General features: G+C 38.2%; 1 protein-coding gene across 1 annotated transcript in view; it reads right to left on the bottom strand.

Moving 5' to 3' along the window:
• The window catches only part of LOC102811076 (PAP-associated domain-containing protein 5-like), a 234,513-nt gene that overhangs the window by 216,164 nt on the left and 3,310 nt on the right, over positions 1-15,039 (bottom strand). The gene's annotated exons all lie outside the window — the stretch shown is intronic.

Below are 15,039 nucleotides of genomic sequence, written 5' to 3'. Positions count from 1 at the left end.
GAGCAGACTTGCAGAATGTGCCCTTTGGAGATGTAATTTATTATATATGCCTGAGTGGGTTTTTTTGTTTGTGTGTTTTTTTTAAAAAAGCTAAAGTGGTTAAAGAGAAAGACTTTTAACTGGAAAAAAAAAAAAATCATATACCCACAATTCACAATAAAAATATGTTTTAGAAAAATCAAAAAAAAAAGAAAGACTACAGACAAATTAATACCTTTGAATTATAGTGTTGGTGAGGAATATTAAATATACCATGGACTTCCAGAATGAACAAATCTGTCTTAGAAAAAATATGAGAATGCTCCCTAGAAGCATGGATACCAAGACTCCATCAGACAAGTTGTCAGGATTGGTTAGTCTCTGGAGAAGGACATCAAGTAGTGTCAATGAGAAAGACCTTCAACGAGATGCTGACACAGTAACTGCAACAATGAGCTCAAAAATAACAACGTTTGTGAGGCTGGCACAGGACTCGGCAGTGTTTCGTGCCATTTTGTATATTGTACAGTGTTAAGTTGCTATGAGTCAAAACTGACTCAATGGCACCTATCAACAACAAATTATAAAAGGACATTCAAACATATGTGTCTTCTTACAGAAGTACACACTGTTGTTGTTACGTGCTGTCGAGTTGGTTCCAACCCATAGCGACCCTGTATAGAGTTTCCAAGGAGCAGCTGGTGAGCCTGAACCACCTACCTTGCAGTTCAAACGGCTTTGCAGTCTGGCATATTAACCCACAGCACCACACCAGGACTCCAAAGTACACATTACCACCTAAGAAATATTTTCATCCATCTCCCCAAAATATATCTAAATAAGCCTCTAGATTTCATTGCAAATTTACAGAAAATACAGGAGGACTTAGGTTCCTGTAGTTACAAGAATATAATCAGCATTTTTCAAGCTGAAGGAACTGAAGAAAAAATTCAAGCCTCAACTTTTGTTACTGAAGGGTTCACTGGGCAAATTATTGAATGATGCAGAAAGCATCAAAAGAAGATGCAGAGTCATTGTACCAAAAGGAAGTGGTCAATGTTCAACCATTTCAAGAGGTAGCATATGATCAAGAGCCAATGATACTGAAGGAAGAAGTTTAAGGTGCATTGAAGGAATTGGCAAAGAATAAGGCACCGGGAATTGATGGAATAAAAATTGAAATCTTTCAATATGAGGTGGGATTGGGGGCAGGGCTTGATGGCAGATAGGGTAGAGGTGCAGTGAAGATCTCTGTCAGCATTAACACAAAATACCAGGTGAAGCGGGTTCAGGGGAGAGCTTCAAAACTCTAAACCACATATGTAGGAATATTTTTAAGGTTTGAAGGCTTATAGCTACTGGAACTTGTAGCAGAAGCAAGAAATCTCAGACTTTCGAATCTGTTGGGCTCAGTGGCCCGGAGCCAACAACTTGGGTGAGACCAATCGACAAGACCAAGTGGGGGAGCCTGTGGGAACCTCAGAGACAAAGGCGAACAATATTTTTTGTTTTATTTTGTTCTGATTTTTTTTATATCTGTCCATTGGCCTCTAGCTGTCTGTGCACCTCCATTCTGGTGACTAGAGGGAACACCTGAGCAAGTGGACATCCCCCATCCCCACCACTGGAGGGTTCTTCTACCATGTGCACAGATCATATCAGCATTTAAAGGGACAGTCCCCGCTTAAAACCAAACAGCAGTGCAAAACGGCCACTGCCGGCACTGAAATGTTTATTAATAGGAAAAAGGCCAGACAGGGGTTGTGGAGTTGGAGAGAAACTGAAAATATATATATATATATATCAAAACAGACTGAAAACTAAATCCTGGGTTACATCATAACAACCAACATTTGTTGTTGTTGTTGGCATCTTAAAATTTATCAGGTGGCCTTGAAGGCAAGAAACTGAAAGAGGATATTAAAGTCATACTCATATTAGGCTACAGATTTTTTTCCTCTCTCTCTTTCCTCTCTTCTGTGATTATAGACTACAGTATCCAATCTGTTGGGGTTTTTTTGTTTATTTGTTTTGCTGTCGCTCTTTTATTTTTTCTTGGTTCCCCTTTTTACCTTTAGGGGACTCTTTCTCTCACTATACTACCCAAGAAGAGACAGTAATTGCTGCCATGTAGTCAAGCTACAATCACACCCTATAAAACCCCACAATCCAAGCAAGAACCAATACCAACTGCCATATACCAGGCAGACAACACCTGTGAAAGTTACTCTGAGTTAAGCAATAAGAAGAGTGAAAAGGGAAGCCCACCTCCTGATCAGTTCTACCTGGAAGCAATCAGAAACCATAAAAATTACCAAAACACACACTCAATTAAGTATTAAGGCCACAGCTAGACACTAAATATGTCCAAGGAGCAAAAGCAAATGACCATATCACCACATGTCCAGAAACAAGATAAAATGTCTGAGACAAATGACCTAGAGGTAGACCTAGACTCCATTCTGGAAAGCAGGCAGATCTTGGAAATGCCTGAGAAGGAATTCAGATAAATGATTATAAAATGTTTCAAAACACTTTACAATGAAGTTGAGAAGAAGACAAGAAAGCACTAGAGGAACAATCAAATAAGATAGATAACAGCATTGGAAACAATTCAAAACCTACAGAAAGAGGTCAAAACGATTAATAATAGAATATCAGAAATAGACAATACACTGAAAGGGCAAAGGAGTAAAATTGAAGAGTTAGAAGCCAGAATTAGTGAGCTAGAAGATAAGTCTCTCAATACTACTAAGACAGAAGAGCAAGCAGGAAAAAGGATAAAAAAATCCGCAGATGGTCAAAGATTCATTTTGGACAACATAAAGAGGAATAACTTAAGAATTATCGGCATTCTGGAACAGGAAGAATCACACAAGCCCACAGAGAAGATACTTGAAGAGCTTCTGGAAGAAAATTTCTCTTACATCCTGAAAAACAAAAAGATAAGCATTCAAGACGCTCAGGGAACCCCAGGAAGGGCAGACCCCAAAAGAAAATCACCAAGACATATCATTATCAAGCTCTCCAAAATCAGAGATAAGGAGACAATCCTGAACGCAGCTAGAAAGAAAAAAAAAAAAAAAAGTGTTACATACAAAGGCAAGCAAGTCAGATTAAGCTCAAATCTCCCAGAAGAAACCATGCAGGCAAGAAGGCAATGGGGAGACATATATAAAACCCTGAAAGAAAAAAACTGCCAACCAAGAATCCTTTATCCAGCAAAGCAACCAATCAAATACAATGGTATAATCAGAACATTCCAGGTTAAGCAGAAGCTGAGGGATTTTTCCAAAGCCAACTCTGAGATAAAAAACATCCTAAAGGGAGTTCTGTGGACTGCGAGCCACACCACTTTCAAGAAAGTAAGGCAGCACTGTAGGTACTCACTCATCTATGCCAAGAAATTTGGAACTATCTGGCCAACTGATTGGAAAAGATCCATTATTTATGCCCATTCCAAAGGAGCTCTGGTAGTGGAGTAGTTACAAATCAGGCTGCTAACCTCAAGGTCAGCAGTTTGAAACTACCAGCTGTTCCGCAGGAGAAAGATGAGGCTTTCTGCTCCTGTAAAGATTTGCAGCCTCAGAAACCCTGGCAAGGTCACTATGAGTCGGAACCGACTCCACAGTACTTAACAACAAAAACAAGGGACAAGTGGCTCAATGAAATGTGGATATCATCGGACAATATTTAATGTCCTATGCGAATTAAGTTTTACTAAAGGAAATAAAGAAACGACTACAACCATATATTGACAGAGAACTTCCAGAGGTTCAAGCAGGATTCAGAAGAGGATGTGGAACGAGGGATAGCATTGCTGACATAAGATAGACATTGGCTGAAAGCAGAGAATATCAGAAAGATGTTTACCTGGGTTTTATTGACTACGCAAAGGCCTTCAAGTATGTGGATCATGACAAGCAATGGACAACACTGCGAAGTATGAGTATTCCAGAACACTAATTGTGCTCAGGAGGAAGCTGTACATAGACCAAGAGACAGTTGTTCAAACAGAATATGGGAACACTGAATGGTTTAAAATTAGGAAAGGTGTGCGACAGGGTTGTATTCTTTCACCGTATTTACTCAACCTGTATGCTGAGCAAGTAATCCAAGAAGCTGGGTTATTTGGAGAAAAACGTGGCATCATGATTGGAGGAAGACTCATTAACAACCTGCGATATGCAGATGATACAACCTTGCTTCCTGAAAGTGAAGAGGACTTAAAATACTTACTGATGAAGATCAAAGACCACAGCCTTCAAATGGATTGCATCTCAAGGTAAAGAAAACAAAAATCCTCACCACTGGACCAATAAACAACATTGTTTTCAATAGAGAAAAGACTGAAGTTGTCAAATACTTCATATTTCTTGCATCAATCATCAATACTCATGGAAGCAGCAGCCAAGAAATCAAACGACGTATTGCCATTAGGCAAATCTGCTGCACAAGACTTTTTCAAAGTGTTGAAAAATAAAGATGTCAGCTCGAGGACTAAGGTACACCTGACTCAAGCCATGGTATTTTCAATAACCTCATATGTATGCAAAACTTGTGACAGTGAATAAGGAAGACCACAGAAGAAATGATGCATTTGAGTTATGGTATTGGAGGAGAATATTGAAAGTGCCATGGGCTGCCAAAAGAGCAAACAGATCTATGTTGGAAGAAGTGCAGCCAGAGTGCTTCTTGGAGGCCAGGATGGCCAAACTTTGTCTCTCATACTTCAGACATATTGTCAGGCGGGACCAGACACTGGAGAAGAATATCATGTTTGGTAAAGTGGAGGATCCGAAAAAAAGAGGAAGACCCTCAGCGAGACAGATTGGCAAAGTGGCAACATCAATGGGCTCAAGCATTACAACAATTGTGAGGTTAGCCCAGGACTGCACAGTGTTTACTTCTGTTGTGCATACGGTTGTTATGAGTCAGTACCAACTCGATGGCACCTACACAGCAACAACAAGAACAATAATAATCACCAAAATCCATACAGTAGGAAATTCTGTAAGAAAAACAAATTTGGTTCCTTCTACAAATAAATGTGTTAAAATACCAAACCTGATGCAAGCTAGTCAATTCTGACGCACGGTGACCCTATAGGACAGAGTAGAACTACTTCATAGGGTTTCCAAGGCTGTCATCTTTACAGAAGCAGTCTGCTACATGTTTACCTCTGGAGAAGCTGGTAGGTTCAAACCGCTGACCTTTCATCTACAAGCTGAGCACTTAACCACTGTGCCACCAGAGCTCCTTCAACAAATTGTTGTTGCTGTTAATGTCATCAATTTTGACTCACTGCTACTTATCCTGGTATGGCACTGTAGGTTAATGCACCAGACTGCAAAGCCGTTTGAACTTCAAGGTCAGCGGTTCAAGTTCACCAGCTGCTCCTAGGAAACCCTATACTGGGTTGCTATGGGTCAGACCTGACTCGACAGCACTTAACAACAACCCTGTATAGGGTTTCAAGAAGCGACTGGTGGGTTTGAACAGCTGATCTTGCAGTCAGCTGTCTAGAGCTTACTCTACAGTGCCATACCAGGACTCCCCTTCAATAAACAGGAGAAAGCGTTTATAACGAATAGATTTTAAAAATTAAAAAGCTTTTCAACGAATAGTAATGTTGTTGTTGTTAAGTTTTGTCAAGTTGATTCTGACCCACAGCAATCCTGCATAGGGTTTCCAAGGAGCAGCTGGTGAGCTTGAACCACCAATCTTGTGGTTTAAAGTGACTTTGTAGTCTGTACATTAATCCACAGAGCCACACCAGGACTCCAATAGTAATGTAAGAACTTCATATAGATTGATTTGAGCAAATTATTTTAAAAAATAATTATAAGACAATTAGAAAAATATGACCATGAGCTACTTGATACTGTAAATTATTATTAATTTGCTTAATGTACAATAATGGTACTGTGATTATGGGTTGTTTTTAAGTTCTTACATAGAAACATATATACAAATACTTATAAATGAAATATGACATCTAGAATTTGCTTTATACAAACATGGGGTTGGAGTCTTTCAGGGCATGGCTGAATAACTCTGGGTTAACTGGTAAAGTTCCTTCACATGTCCATGGAAGTACATTATTCTCTTCTCTCTGCTTCCATGTTTATAATTTTTTATAATAAAAAGGTTATAAAAACTGAATTATAATAATTTCAGATCTCAGAATTCCTTTGAGAGAGTTCAACTGTTATAATAGCTACTAAATTATGTCCAAAAAGGGGGAAAAAAAATCTTTAGATTAAAAACAAGTTCTTTAAATCAGAAAATTAATTTTAAGTAGGAGCTTTGGTAGTGTAGTGGTTACGCATCAGGCTGCGAACCTTAAGGTCAGCAGTTTGAAATTACCAGCTGTCCCGCAGGAGAAAGATGAGGCTTTCTGCTCCTGTAAAGATTTACAGCCTCAGAAACCCTGTACAGGGTCACTATGAATCAGAACCAACTCCATGGCACATAACAACAACAACTTATTCACAGTAGAAGCTTATACTGATATAAAGAAAAAAGAAATCCTGTATACACATATTTAAAAATCTAAAAATGCTTATACAGATATCAGCTATATTCTGGTATTGGTATTACAGGAATTATTTCTTTCTTGTTTTAGTTAATCATATTTTCTGGGATTTTTTTTTACAATTAGCATTTATTTAGTAGTGGCATGGTAGGTTACATGTTGGCCTGCTAACCACAGGTTCAGCAGTTTGAATCTATGGATCTATCAGCAGTTCTGTGAGAGAAAGATGATCTTTTCTGCTACTATAAAGATTTACAGCCTCAGTAGTCCTATACAGGGTCACTATAAGTCAGAACTGACTGGATGGCACACAGCCACTAGCACATAACTCTAAAATAGACATATACAGATTTTTCAAACTAACAAGTATTCTTAAGGAACAATGAGGTTAGCATCGCATTGTTGTTGTTAAGTGTCATCCAGTCGATTATACCCATAGCAACCCTATATAGGCTTTCCGAGGAGTGGCTGGTGAGCTTGAACCACTGACCTAGCAGATCAAATCGACCTTGCAGTCCAGTGCATTAACCCACAAAACAAGAAAATCAAGAATGAATAACTTCAAGGAATAAAGGCATCAAAATATCAAACTTCTTCACAGCTATAACACTTTATTAAATCCAGGTGACTGCAAATTAACCTTAAAATCTCCACATCTATCATCACTATAGATTCTTATTGTGTAAATCTCTTGGGCAGAGGTTTACAATACTTGATGGTGCTAAGAGTTACATTATTTTGATAAAATCAAAACAGTAACTTTAAGGAGCCAGTAAGGGAAAAATGACAAACTAGGTTCCAATTCTTGATCTAGAAACATAGTTTTCTAAGCTAGATGTGAAAATGAAGAATTTATTCTACACAATTTAAAAGTGTTGTTCATACAAAGTGGCTTCAAAAGTTCATGGAAAATGAAATTAAAAGATAATGGAATTTTTCCACAACTGCTAACCATAAAGTCAGAGGTTCAATCCCACCAGCTGCTCCTCAAAAAAAAAAAAAAAAAGATGAGGTTGGCCACTCCTGTAAAGATGTTCAGTCTTAAAAATTCCATATAGGGTTTCTATGTATTAGAATGGAATGGACTCAATGGCAGTGAATTTGGCTTTGGGTTTTGTAGATAAAATACAGTTTAAAAAAACTTTACTGTTACCACCACAACAAACTAACACTAACCACTAAGCACTGACTGCCTATAACATAGTCTAGCCAATAGAAAAGAAAATATATTCATAAGGTAAAAAAGAACTGTCTATTTTAAATTAACTCAATAGTATACTTGCATGTTTTAGAAAATAAGATTATAGAGCTCTACTTCATGTGAAGATCTAGTTTCTAAGAAAAAGTAACATGTAAATGAAAAACTGCAAAGTACTTCAAAAACAAAGCCAAGTATCTTTTTAGATACTTCTTAAGATAAAATCCAAAGCAAAAATTGAAAACTTAAGGTCTCTTTAAGTCACAATTTTATTTAGAGATTTTTTAGAAGTCTTTAATTTTTTTTTTGATTAAAATTAGGTAGTGTTATATCTATGTTGTTAAATGCTGTCAAGTAGGTTCTGACCCATAGGGACCCTGTACAGAGTTTCCAAGGAGCGGCTGGTGAGTTTGAACCACCAACCTTGCGATTCAAGCCAACTTTGCAGTCCAGCGCATTAAACCACAGCACTACACCAGGACTCTGGAGTTATCTATAAAAAGGTTAATATAATGAAAACACAACGAAACTACACATTAGAATGGATAACATAAAGAAACAGTGATAACCTCAAATGCTGGCAAGGATGCCGAAAAACTTGGTCTTTCACATATTTGCTGGTAGGAATATAACATGGTACAGCTACTCAGGAAAACACTCTAGTAGCTCCTTTTCAAGCCAAACATGGACTTACCAAGTGATCTAACTCACTTGGGAATTTATTCCCAGAAAACATACATATTTATATACAAATATGTAGACCTCAATGTTTACAACAACCTTATTTTGTAATAGCCAAAAACTGGAAATTTAATGTATTTCACAAGGGTGAACTGTTAAAACTGTAGTATATTCATACCATGGAATACTGTTGATAATTGCCATTGAATCGGTTCTGACTAATAGTGACCCTGTATAGCACGGGTAGGGAATGTCCAGCCCATGGGCCTAAATCATTTGGTCTGGCCCTGCCAAAGAAAGCACAATTCCAGCCACCACACTGTTGTTGTTATTGTTAAATGTCATAAAGTTGGTTCCAACTCTTAGTGACCCTGTATAGGGTTATCCAAGGAGCAGCTGAAAAGTTTTAACTGCCAACCTTGTTCAAACCAAACTTGCAGTCCAGTGCATTATCCCATAGCACCACACCAGGGCTCCACATATTATACTAGATGATTCTATTTATATTACATTTTCAATATGACAAAACTGTAGAGATAGAGAACAAATTAGTGGTTGTTAGGAGTTAGGGATGATGGTGTGTGTGTGACATGTAATAAAGGGTTGTTGTTGTTGTTAAGTGCTGTGGAGTCAGTTCCAACCCATAGCGACCCTGAGCAGGGTTTCTGAGGCTATAAATCTTTATGGGAGCAGAAAGCCTCATCTTTCTCCCGCAGAGTAGCTGGTAGTTTCGAACTGCTGACCTTGCGGTTCGCAGCCCGATTTGTAACCACTATGCTACCAGAGCTCCTTAAAGGGTTAGGATGAGGAATTTTTAAGGTGATAGAATAGTTCTGAATCTTGGTTATGGTGGTAGTGATGGTTACATGAAGCTACACATTTGGAAAAACTACATAAAACTATGCATATAAAGGAAGACCACATAAATATTGAAGTATTTTAGTTATGGTGTTGGAAACTAATATTTTAAGTATCATTGGACTGCCAAAAGAACAAATGGATCTGTGTTGGCAGAAGTGCAGTCAGAGTGCTCCTTGGAAGCCAGGATGGCCAGACTTTGTCGCTCATACTTTGGATATATTGTCAGGAGGAACCAATCCCTGGAGAAGGATATCATTTTGGTAAGGTGGAGGGTCAGAGAAAAAGAGGAAGATCCCCAACAAGATGGACTGATACAGTGGCAGCATCAGTGGGCTCAAGCATAACAGTGATTGTGAGGTTAGCCCAGGATCGGGTAGTGTTTCGTTCTTTTGTGTACAACAGGGTGCTTATGAGGCGGTACTGACTCGATGGCACCTAACAACACAACAACACATATACACACAAATGAGAGCATGTAACAGTTGTGAAATCTGAATAAGGCTACAGATTGTAAAAACATCAATTTCATGGTTTTGATATTATTAAACTACAGTTATGTAAGATGTTATCATTGGGTGAAACTGGATGAAGGCTACATGAGACCTCTCTGTACTATTTTCTGCAACTTTCTGTGAATTTGTATTTTTATTTTCATTATCAAAATTAAAAGTTAAGAAAAATTAGATGAGACTGTATGAAACGGTTAGTATGATAGTAAATACCTAAGAATTTAGTATATCACTTGGAACATGATAATAAAAACTACCATTTTATTTAGCACTTTATTAAGTCAACTAATTTGAAAATACAGATTTCTGCACAAAATATATATAATTATTTCAGCAGAAAGCATGATCTGAGCTAGAATTCCTGAATTTAGGTTCTAGATATAACATGAAATATCTTGTGCTGATGACAAGATTTTTTCAGATTTAAGTTGCTCAATAAGGAGCCAGTATACAACAATTTCAGTTTACATCATTTCAGTGTTTTTTAAAACCTTTAACTCAAATTTCCATGTGAGCCAAAGCCACATGAAATATGCAACAGTCTCCTACATTATTAAGTAATTTATCAATGGAAATAAATGCATCACCTGCTGTTTGGTTCCAAATTAATGAAAAGTCTAGATCAAGACCATATCAACTTCAGTACATATTCTCTTACAAAAAAACAATCCCATGTAATCTTATAGGTGGTAAAATGAATATGAAGCCTATATGGTGTTCTTCAGCAGCTGAGTCTCTAGAAAATATTCTATGTGGTGGAGACAGCATTCTACTTGCCTTCCTCAGAATTCCTCAAGCAGGCTCTGAGCTGTCCAGCCAGCTCTGCAGGAAAGAGGAAAAAGAGGAGTTTCAGACCAGTTGCTGGGAACTGAACCCTAAATTCTTTAAGAGTGTTCTGTTAGGCCTACCGTCCCTTCAAAATTATTTTATACTTAAGTGTGTAAAAGAGATTAATACAACTCTCTAGTGTTGTATGATCCTCAAATAGTTTCCGCCACTACATGTTCATCAAACCAATTCACCTGAAGACGGAATAATAAACTGTGCGAAATCATACTTTCCAACTTCTCTATAGAAAAAAAAAGGATTTCAATTTCTGTCTGCTTCAACAGATATAAGAGTACTTATCCAATCATCATATCTACACCATTCCTGTGAACAACAGGTTGGTTGAGAACCATCTGACAGGCTCCATACTGACAAGGGAGCACTTGAAGTTCTCTTGCTATGGACCCTTCTGGACTCCTAACACTAGGACTGATTATTGGTATAAGCCTTATGGAAGAAGGTAAGAGGTGGCATACCGGGGCCAGAATTTTTCTATCACATGCACCCCCCCCCCCCTGCTTAAACTTGCTTAGTCTTTTTAGACTTTTCTAAAAGTCTTGCCTAGACTTTTCTAGCATCCCTTCCCCATCCTTCCTTTCCTGTAATATACTAAAACTTCTGTTTGAAAGACAGGGTAAACTTCGAAAAGCTCTATTCACTAATTGCTTCCATTTGTTTTTCAACATCTAAAAACATAATGGAGGTTGAAGAAGTTTCCACAAACTGAAATGCCAATAGTTTGTCAAAGTGAAAATATTCACCAATCACAGATTTTGTACAAAAGATGGGAAGTTGTGCCACAAAAATAACTTTGTTGAACAAAACAGATGCAAATAGAGGAGATTCTCAAATTTGAACAATGATGTTAGTGTAGAATTTATATTGCATTTAACCTACTATCTTCTTAAAAATACATTTCAGTACCCAAATAAAGAATATTTCATAACCAAATAGTCAAAGTTCACTAAAGAATTACTGTGGACTACATTTGGTGTGGGGTTGTAAGTCAAGCATGGACTGATAGAAAGGTTCAAACTCACCAGTTGCTCCTTAGAAACCCTATTCAGGGTAACTATGAGTCAGAACCTGGTGTGGTGCTATGGATTAATGCTCTGGATTGCAATGTCAGTTTGAACCACAAGGTCAGTGTTTCAAGTTCACTAGCCACTCCTCAGAAACGCTATACAGGGTCAGAGCTGACTGGAGCAAATGCACAAAAACTTAGGGCAAGTGCTTGGAATCAGGCTTCTAAATTCTTTCCTACTCGACCTATGTTAATTTACTCCATTGTTTCATAGCCCAATCCTGCACTGGGCTACAAGGTCAGCTTGAACCATAAGAGAGGCAGTTCAAATCTACCAGCTGTTCCTCAGAAACCCATAAAGGGTCGCTATGAACTGAAACCGACTCGACAGCAACTCTGCCATACCATAATGCCAGTGCTTAAGAAAAGCATCAATATCTTCGGTTTATCTTGCTATAATGAACAATGTGCACATAATGAAGAACAGATACTGCCCTCTGCAGTCAAGAGCAGATCTCAGCCCACAAACTTCATCTCCTTCTAAACATCTCCACAAAACCTCACCTTATCTTTTGCTTCAAAACAGCAGTCTTGCTAGCCTTTTCAATCGTTACTTTTTCAGTAGTAACACCAACCTTTCTTAGTAATTTAAGCTCAAATCTGTATGATCACTAAACCCACTAGTGGTGGTTGGGTGCTGTGGAGTAGGTTCTGACTCATAGTGCCCCTGTGTAAGGTTTCTGAGGCTATAAATCTTTTATGAGAAAGCCTCATATTGCTCTGGCAGAAGGGCTTGTAGTTTCGAACTACTGATCTTGAGGTTAGCAACCCGACTCATAGCCACTATACTGCCAGAGCTCCTTACTAAGAAAATCTAAATTGTTCTTCCTCCTTGGTTTATAATACCTCTCATGTCCAGTCTTCCTTCTCATCTCCATTCCTACGTCCTTCTTCAAGAAATTCCTTACACCTGTTTCCCAATGAGGTTTTCTTGACATCCCAGTCAAATTCATAGTCCAAAGCATTATTTTGGGTAAGTCATACAAAGTCTTGAAAAAGATCTATGGATTTGGCAGTGGGCCAACACAAACTTATCCTCACAGACTACAATAAGCAGTTGCCACTCATTTCCAGACACCAGGGGTCAGGATCAATCTGCTACTTTTTGTCATGCTTCTTTCTCTATAAGAAGAAAAAACTGTAATTTTTTTTTAAAAACTCACTATCATGGAGTCAATTCCAACTCAACTGCAAATCTTTACAGAAGCACACAGTTTCATCTTTCTCCTGAGGAGCGGCTGGTGGGTTTGAACCACTGACCTTGTAGTTAGCAACCCAACGCTTAATCCACAATGCCACACAGTTAAATCCTTGAAAAGGGCTTCTGGTGTATTTTCATGGGAAACCAGCAGGAGATGGGCAGACTTCAATCTATACCACAGCCAGTCTTGCTGGGAAATAAATCCCAAGAAATAAAGAAAGTAGGAGCAAATTAAAAAAAGAAGAAGAAAGAAAAACAAACCAATTCCCTGATTCTGTGAGTACATAAGGAAGAAGGCTGAGAGGTTGAGCCTGAAGGAGCTTAAATTTTGAAAGAGGACTATGAAGACTTCTGGATAAAACTCACATGGTTTACTCAATATTAAAGAAATTTATTATCAAGTAAGTAAGAGGGAACACTCATATAAAAAGGAAAATTAAGCATAAGCTAGCTATGTTGTTGTTGTTGTTAAGTGCCATCGAGTCGGTTCCGACCCATAGCGACCCTGTACAGGGTTTCCGAGGGTGTAAATCCTTACGGGAGTAGAAAGCCTCATCTTTCTCCCGCGGAGCGGCTGGTAGTTTTGAACCACTGACCTTAAGGTTCGCAGCCCGATTCGTAACCACTACGCTACCAGAGTACCAAGCACATAAAGCAAATGCTTCAAGAGTTCAGAGGAAGAACCAAAAAAATCAAGAACTCAGGCAGGAGAAGTCAGAATTTTTTTATAGAATCTTAAATGACTGTTTAGGGTGTTCAGGTAGTATGTTGACAATCCATATGGCTAAAGGAGAGAACACCAAGATCTGAGAAAGATGCAAGAGAATATGTGTATATTGCTGCCTTAGGTCCTCATGCACTTTTCCTATGTTTTTGTCTTTCTCCCTACCTAGACTGTCAGTTCAGAGGCCAGGAACCATTATAATTAACCTATTAGCTAAGTGTCAGCCACATCCTGCTGTTGCTGCGGCATGCCATCACATCAGTTTTGACTCACAGTGACCCAATATAGGGTTTCTGACGTTGTAAATCTCTACAAGAGCAGAAAGCCTCATCTTTCTCTTGTAGAACAACTGTTGAGCCACATCCTAAGAGCTCAGAAAAAGTTGGTGACATTTTTTCTATATTTAATCTCAGAATAGCCTTGATGCATTTCTAATTTATATTTTTTAAATACCAGTATTAAAAATGGCAAGACTTCCTGAAACAGTAAGAAATTGTTGTTGTTACATCGAGTTGGTTCTGACGCATAGCAACACTGTACAGGGTTTCCAAGGAGCAGCTGGTGAGTTTCAATTGGCAACCTTGTGGTTCAAATCGACTTTGTAGTCCAGTACATTAACCCACAGTATCACAGCAGGACTCCAATAAGAAATTAGGATCCATTAATCAAAAGAATAATTTGTAAGCACTCAAACCAGTTTACAAAAACATTCAAGGATTTAATACATTTTTCAAAACTGGAAGGTACTCAGAAATGAAAATTTTTTTAAATTTTGAACTGTTAGGATTATCTAATGGAAGAGGCAAGTAAATGGGAAGTTAGATGGAGTGGTATAAGCAATTTTAAAACAGGTTTACAATCAGTTTTTAAACAAAAATCCCTCTGGGAAATGAAAATTCCTTTCCTTAATCCCTTTAGTGGTGGTGGTTATGTGCCAGGGCTCCGACTCATACCAATCCTGTATAGGGTCTCCAAGGCTATAAATCATTACGGGAGCAGAAAGCATCATCTTTTTCCCAATCTTAATCCCTTTAAAAGTAACATAATGTTCAAATTAGGAACAAGTGGCATCAGGATTGGAGGAAGACTCATTAACAACTTGTGATATGCAGATGATACAACCTTGCTTGCTGAAAGTGAAGAGGGCTTAAAATACATACTGATGAAGATCAAAGACCACAGCCTTTGGTATGGATTGCATCTCAATGTAAAGAAAACAAAAATCCTCACCACTGAACATTCTTATCAATGGAGAAAAGATTGAAGTTGTCAAGGACTTCCTTCATTCTTCTTGGATCAACTATTAACACGCTTGGAAGCAGCAGTCAAGAAATCACACATGTTGCATTATGCAAATCTGCTGCACAAGACCTTTTTAAAGTGTTGAAGAGCAAAGATGTCAGCTTGAGGACTAAGGTGCACCTGACCCAAACCAT

The sequence above is a fragment of the Chrysochloris asiatica genome, unplaced genomic scaffold (assembly GCF_000296735.1).
Source record: "Chrysochloris asiatica unplaced genomic scaffold, ChrAsi1.0 scaffold00273, whole genome shotgun sequence".
Classification (NCBI taxonomy): Eukaryota; Metazoa; Chordata; class Mammalia; order Afrosoricida; family Chrysochloridae; genus Chrysochloris; species Chrysochloris asiatica.
This window is presented reverse-complemented; position numbering and strand designations above follow the sequence as displayed.